Consider the following 6,874-nt stretch of genomic DNA (forward strand, 5'->3'; position numbering starts at 1 on the left):
ACAGGCAGCCGCCTAGGGCACCACTAGGTCTGGGGGCACCGCTCTGCAGGGAGCTGGGACAGACGGGAAGCAGTGGAGCATGTAAGAGCAGGCTGCTGGGTCCTAGAGAGAGCCGAATGCAGCACAGGCTGAGGGAGGGGATTGGCTGCTGGGAGGTCTCTGAGAAGGGGAGGGAGGAGGGGTGGGGGAAGGAACTCACCTGTGGGTGTGACTCTTTCCCCGGGCGGGAGGTGAGGCAGGCTCCACCGCTCTGGCCGTATCCTTTGTTGTTCCCTGTGTCAATTCTTCTCCCACACTGCCCCATGGAGCCCCTGCCCTTTCTCTCTCCCAGGGCTGGGTTGGGGGAGGTGCTGGGGGCGGGGGGAGGCTGGCTGCCTGCTGAGGAATGACAGTGAAAGTAGCTCACTTCCCCGGTAGGCAGCCAGGATTTGAATGGTTGCGCTGGGCTGGGAATAGCCAGATAGCAGCATGTGCGACAAATCAGGACACGGGTTGGGGTAGGGTGAGCAGATGTCCCACTTTTATAGGGCCAGTCCCAATTTTTGGGTCTTTTTCTTATATAGGCTCCTATTCCCCCCCACCACCCGTCCTGATTTTTCCCACTTGCTCTCTGGTCACCCTAGGTGGGGGTAATTGGTGCCTATATAAGACAAAGCTCCAAATATCGGGACTCTCCCCTGGGCTGCCAGTGATCCATTTCATCCGGGGGGAGCTGCACAGGGCAGGATGAGCTGCTGTGGCTCCATGGGTGCCCCGTCCCTGAGATCAGATGCTGTGCTAAGTTCACCATGGTCTGTTGGGCTGGCGGTGGTGACCATTGGCGTGTGATCGGAGCTGAGGGTTTGCTGCTGCTGTTGCCACTCTGCACCCCAAGAGGTGGATTTTGGGGTCCTGCAGTTTTCCACCTATCTCCTCCTCTACTGCAGCTGTTGGACCAGCAGGCTGGGGGGTGAGCCAAGCATGGAAGCAGTGCTGTGTTGCCATTTAGATTGTCATTTAACAAATTTGTTTGGCAAAAATGCTTGCTAACAATCCTGAATTCAATTTCAATTTTTTTTAAATCAATATCTTAGCCAAAAACAGAAAATTAAGTTGTTGACAATTATTTGTGACAAGTTTGGTATGGGGAAGGGTGTGGGCCAGTTTTCATCAGAGAAACAAAAAATGTCGACTGACTGTCCTATAGCCCTGTTATTGCTAAATAGAGTCCTCCAACAACTGTAATATGCTCATCTTCTTACTAGTGTATGGAGCAGGGTTCGGCAACCTACGGCACAGGTGCCAAAGGTGGCACGTGAGTTGATTTTTAATGGCACACAGCGGCACTCAGCCCACCACTGCTCTGGGGTTCCGGCTGCTACCCCATTGCCACCCGGGGTCCTGGCCGCCGCCCCACTCAGCACCTGCTGCTGGCCTGGGGACCCCCAAGGAACCCCAGGCTGGCAGCGGGCTGAGCAGGCTGGTGGCTGAGACCCTGGCTGAGCCACTCAACCCGCTGTTGGCTTGGGGTTCCATTCACTCAGCTGGCAGCGGGCTGAGTGGGACTAAATTTAACGAAATAGAAAAACAAAAGCAACTAATGACAAAGTGCAGGAAGCTAGAGCAGTGGTCCCCAACCTTTTTCATCTGGCGCCCGCCAGATGAAGGACCATGGTGGTGGATGAACATCCACTGAAATGCTGCCGAAATTTGGCGGCATTTTGGCGACGACGTCTCTGGATGACGCTGCTTGTCGGCAGCAAGCGGTGTCACCCAGAGGCGTCGGTGCCGAAATGCTGCCGAATTTTGGCGGCATTTCGGAAGATGGTCATCCACTGGCCAGTATGCGGGTGCACTGAGAGGCACCTCTGGACGCCATGGCGTCCGCGGGCACTGCATTGGGGACCCCTGAGCTAGAGAGCCTTCTGAAACAAGGTGATCAGTTTGATTTAAATGTACTTGAACTGTACGAAGAATTGAGTGGTTGCCACATGCAAAATCGATGATGGACATTGTACGGTTTATTCATACCAGCAAACTTGTTGATATCTATCCTAATGTGCACATTGCCACTCGTATTCTACTGACAATTCCTGTAACAGTAGCATCAGGAGAACGGAGTTTCTCAAAACTAAAGCTCATTAAAAACTATCTCCACTCTCCAATGAGTCAGGAACGCTTGACTGGTCTTGCTATTCTTGCAATTGAACAAGCCATCACTTTGTCTTTGTCATACGATGACATTATTACTGATTTTGCAGCCAAAAAAGCCAGAAAGATTGCTTTTAATTAAAAACAAATCCTTGTTTCAATACCTCTTCATAGAAATTTCCAATAAAATGGTGACAAATTTTAAAAAATATATTATTTGCATCATTCTGTCAACTCAGAATTTTTTCTATAGGGCTACTTCTTTAGTGCTAGTCCATCAGCATTACAGTGTGCTTCATTAAGTTAAACTGGCTTTAATAACATGCATGTGGCAAGTTTTCCAATACTTTAATCTTATGTTTGTGTTGCTAGGAGCAAGACAGGCACAGGGGTTAGGGTGACCAGATGTCCCGATTTTATAGAGACAGTCCCCCACCCCCGTCCCGATTTTTCACACTTGCTGTCTGGTCACCCTAACAGGGGCACCAGTTTAATAAGCCTGCCTAGGGCACCATAAATCCTAAGGACGGCCCTGCTCCCCGGGCACAGTTTGGGGGCGCTGCGGGGTGGCTGGTGCCTCCACTCTGTATTTCCTGCTTTGAGTGCAGGTGAATTCACCCTGTGTGGTGCCCATCCCTGTAATGAGTGGGGCGAGGTCTCAGTCCCCACCTCTGGGTGTGGAAGGGAGCCCGGGTCAGAGATGATTATAACTTTGTGGGATCTGCACCTAGGGTGACCAGACAGCAAATGTGAAAAATCGGGATGGGGGTGGAGCCTATATAAGAAAAAGACCCAAAAAACCTATAAAATCGGGACATCTGGTCACCCTATCTGCACCCCTCATCCCTCACCCACGTCCCTCGTACTTTATGTGGCAATTCTCCCAGCTGCCCCATTCCCCACAGATACTCACCTCCTGACTCCGCGCTGCACCCGGCCAGCCAGCAGCCTGGAAAGGAGAAGGGTTGTTAGGGACCAGATCCCAGAGCAACTGGATCCTACACCCTGGTGTCAGATTTCCCCCTGCCCCCAATGGACACAAGCCCTGGCTGTCTCCAATACTCACCCAGGAAGAGGATGGTGAGAGCAGATGCCATGACGGGGGCAGCGAGGGGCCCCTCAGTGCTGCCACCAACACCCCGGTGCCCAGCTCCACTAAGCCCCAAATAAGGAACTCGTCTGCTGGCTGCAGCTACAGGAAGTCAACGATGTCTCGTCTCTTCCTATGTCCATCACACATTGTCTCTAATCTGCTGGTGAAATCTAGTGGGGTCAAAGCAAGCAGAGGGCTTTGCAAAAGGAAGAAGACTCCGAGTGGTCCTTTCCCTGATTCTTTGTCTAAACCACTTGGTGGTGGCAGGGATACTGTTCAAGGTGGAATTTGTGCCTTGGGAAAGTTTTTAACCTAAGCTGCTAAAAATAAGCTTAGGGGGTCTTTCATGTGGGTCCCCATATCTGTACCCCAGAGTTCAGAGTGGGGAAGGAACCCTGACATGGGGGGGTGGCAGAATGTGGGGGAACATTGTGGGGTGAGGGGCTGAGGGAAGGAGCTGAGGGGGGCAGGGCAGTGGTGGGGAAGGGGGGACAATGGATGTTGCCCCCCACAGTTGGGGGGTGCCTGGGTTCCCCCCTTGTGAGCATTTAAGGGTGGATCTTCCCCATGGCCATGGGGGGCACTGAGGGGCATTGCCTGCCCCTGGCTCCCTGCCTCTCCCAAGCCGGCCAGAGGTGCCCCAGCTCAGCTGGAGTTTTGGCCGAAAAACAAATCCCTCCACACACACCCCATCTGCCGACCTCGACTCTGTGAGGGGGCGGAGCCAATCCCCATCCCCCATCCCGCGCGCCCCATTCCCTTTCCACCTCCTCCCCACTCTTGTTTCCCCTCAAACGCCCGTCCCGTCACCCCTCCAGTACCCACCCCCTTTCTGTCTCCCCTCAAATTCCTGTCCCCGACTCCCTCCCTGATCTCAGCCCATCTCCCCTAATCCCTCCCCCCAACCCTCGGCCCGTCCCCCAAACTCCCGTCCCGGCTGCTCCTTGCAGAGGGTCTCACAGGCCCAGAGGGCTCAGGGGGTTGGAAACTCTCTCCTTCGCCAGCGTTACCCAGGCCGGGGGCCGGGGCTCATTTCAAACCGAGCCCCTGGTTCTACTCGGCTTCTGGGCAAACCCTCAGCAGCAGCCGCTCACAGGCAAAGCTTTCGGGTTAACCCACCGGACAAGGAATCACACCCAGCCTGTCTATTGAAATGGGGCTGAGTGACCACGGCCAACAGCCGGAGTCAGCCCAGCTCCAAGTCTCGCTCCTTCGGGAGTCACCGGAGCAGAGCCGCTTGTGTCCAGACCAGCCAGGCTGTGGGGGGAGGAACCGGTTCATTCACTCTCCGGACGGGCGGGCAGGGCGGCCGCTGACCCCGCTCCTAATGTAAGCGGGGGAAGGGTCCTGCTATTGTGGGGAACTTTCCTGGCTTATACCCGCCCTGGTGGGATTGGCTAGAGAAAGGATCTGAGTCCTCGCTCCCACTCCCTTTACCCAGGAGCCAGCCTGACCCTGAGGGCTCCCCTTCCTCTCTCCCGTGCGGCAGAGTCCTCGTAACCCCGGCAAGGCCGGGCCCTGGATCGCTGGGGGCTCAACTCCCAGTCTTGTCATGGTCACTTAGGACAGGGGTGAGGGTGTCCCCACTCTGGGGCTCTCTCTTTGCACTGGCTGCTTTCCTGACCCACTGATCAGTAAATAGAGTTCAGAGCACGTACAATTTATTAAACAGCAACTCATAAAAAATAAATAAAAATGGGGAAGTTTAAAGGAAACAAGTCACCCCGCCCTGTGGGCACAGGGACACCACACACAGCCACCTCTGCATGGGAAAGTTCACAGTCTGTTCCTCACCCGTCTCAGGTCTCTTTCCAGGCTCTGGTCACGCCAGCGTGATACCACAGAGTGACAATCTGTACATCGTGGAAGAAACTACCTCCACTCTCAGGTTGGAAGCAACAAAACCAGAGAGAGCTTTATTCAGGACATGCAATTGCAAGAGAAGAACACAGCTGATAGAGAGCATCTCTGCCTCAGTTTCTCCAAAGTGCAAACGATGTCACACAAGCATTGTGTGGCCTGCATTAATTACCAACATCTGCAATTTGTGGGTTATGTCCTGCCCAGTCCTGTATTTTCTCACTTCTGTTCTCAAAACATCGCTATCTCAAGGCTGGGTCACACGGACTCCACTCTGCCGTCTTCCCACCCGCTTCTGATGTGAGTCCTGCTTCTACAGGGCCCGCGATATTAGGCTAAGACTCAGCACGACGGTTGCTCTGTTTCTTACAACTGAGAGGCCTACATTTAAATCCTTTAACCCTGTTTCCACAACATTTAAGTAGCAGCGTGGAGCCCCCGTATTCACCACTACGATAGAATTATGATGGTGTCGGAGAAAAACTCAGTTCTCGCTTTTTGTTTGGGTGCAGCAAAATCAAATACTTTATTATTTCTCCAGTAATTACAATGGAGGGAGAGAGTGCCATAGGACACAGGGTCGCCCCAGTCCCGGACAGGTCTCTCAACTGGTAAACAATTACATCAAGCCTTTATACCTTTGTTACAGACAATTTCTAGCAATCATGGAGACAGTAAAAAGCAACAAATACATTTTGTTTATACATAAGCTTTTCTGCGATCTTATTTGTCTCACTACTAGAAAAAAGCAAGACTGCATATTGCAAGGTCGTAATAACTTTCACACAGTTCACTCTGTCTTACATTATCTTGCTTCTACAAATCTCACGTCATTAGGGTCACAGCTAGCCTAACTCATGCTAACTAACTAACATTCATTAAGATCTCTGCAAATCCTTGTTAATTATTAATTGGCTTCCACAGTCCCCCCTTTTGAACTTCTAGTACAACAAATATTTCAAATCTCAATTTGCATTAAACCATGGATTTCAGATTCTACAGCAGATATGTCAACCTTAGGGGTTTTCATGGGATGTAATGACAATGCATGATTAGCATGAACATGCAAGGTATTATTACTATCATTACGTTTTTTACAACAACAACAACAATAATCCTAAACTAACTAACAACACTACAAACAATAACATTCCCATAGGAATAAAATAATGGGGTTGTTGTACAGTTTTGGTTACAAAGCACAATACATCATACGTAGTACATAAAGTAGACACTCTATAAGCTGTATGAAAGGCATTCTGTTCAGCACGATATATATATTCCGAAGCATATGAATTTGCCCTTGCAATTCAGAGATTCTTCAAACCTCTGGTAACAATGAAAGCAAATTTTGAAACCGATCAGGCACTAGTCTAATCCAATTAAAATATACCAGAAATCCAAAAGCTACGTGCAACATTCTATCTGCAGGCCAGTAAATGATATGATTGCCTGCAGCAGTGGTAAGATTAATATGTATATTTTGTAAAGTGGTGGCATCAACGTACACATAGCTATCATTAGCTTGAAAAAGTGGGTGTCCTGTCAGGGTAGTTCCTTGACCTCTACCCTCCCAGCAAATATTGGCATAAACAGTGACAACTTCCCCTGGCTTCAGTTTCTGTACACACTGAAGCTGTGGTGGTTCTAATGGCCAAAATGTCCAAAGATTCCCTAACCCCATCCAAATATCAGCTGTAATCCCAGGAGCACTAACTAAAAATCGATGGGAGCCCACACCCACCCTAACCGGTCCATATGCTTGGAAGGAGCACTGTGAATGTCCACACT

The sequence above is a fragment of the Mauremys reevesii genome, linkage group 22 (genome assembly GCF_016161935.1).
Source record: "Mauremys reevesii isolate NIE-2019 linkage group 22, ASM1616193v1, whole genome shotgun sequence".
NCBI lineage: Eukaryota > Metazoa > Chordata > Testudines > Geoemydidae > Mauremys > Mauremys reevesii.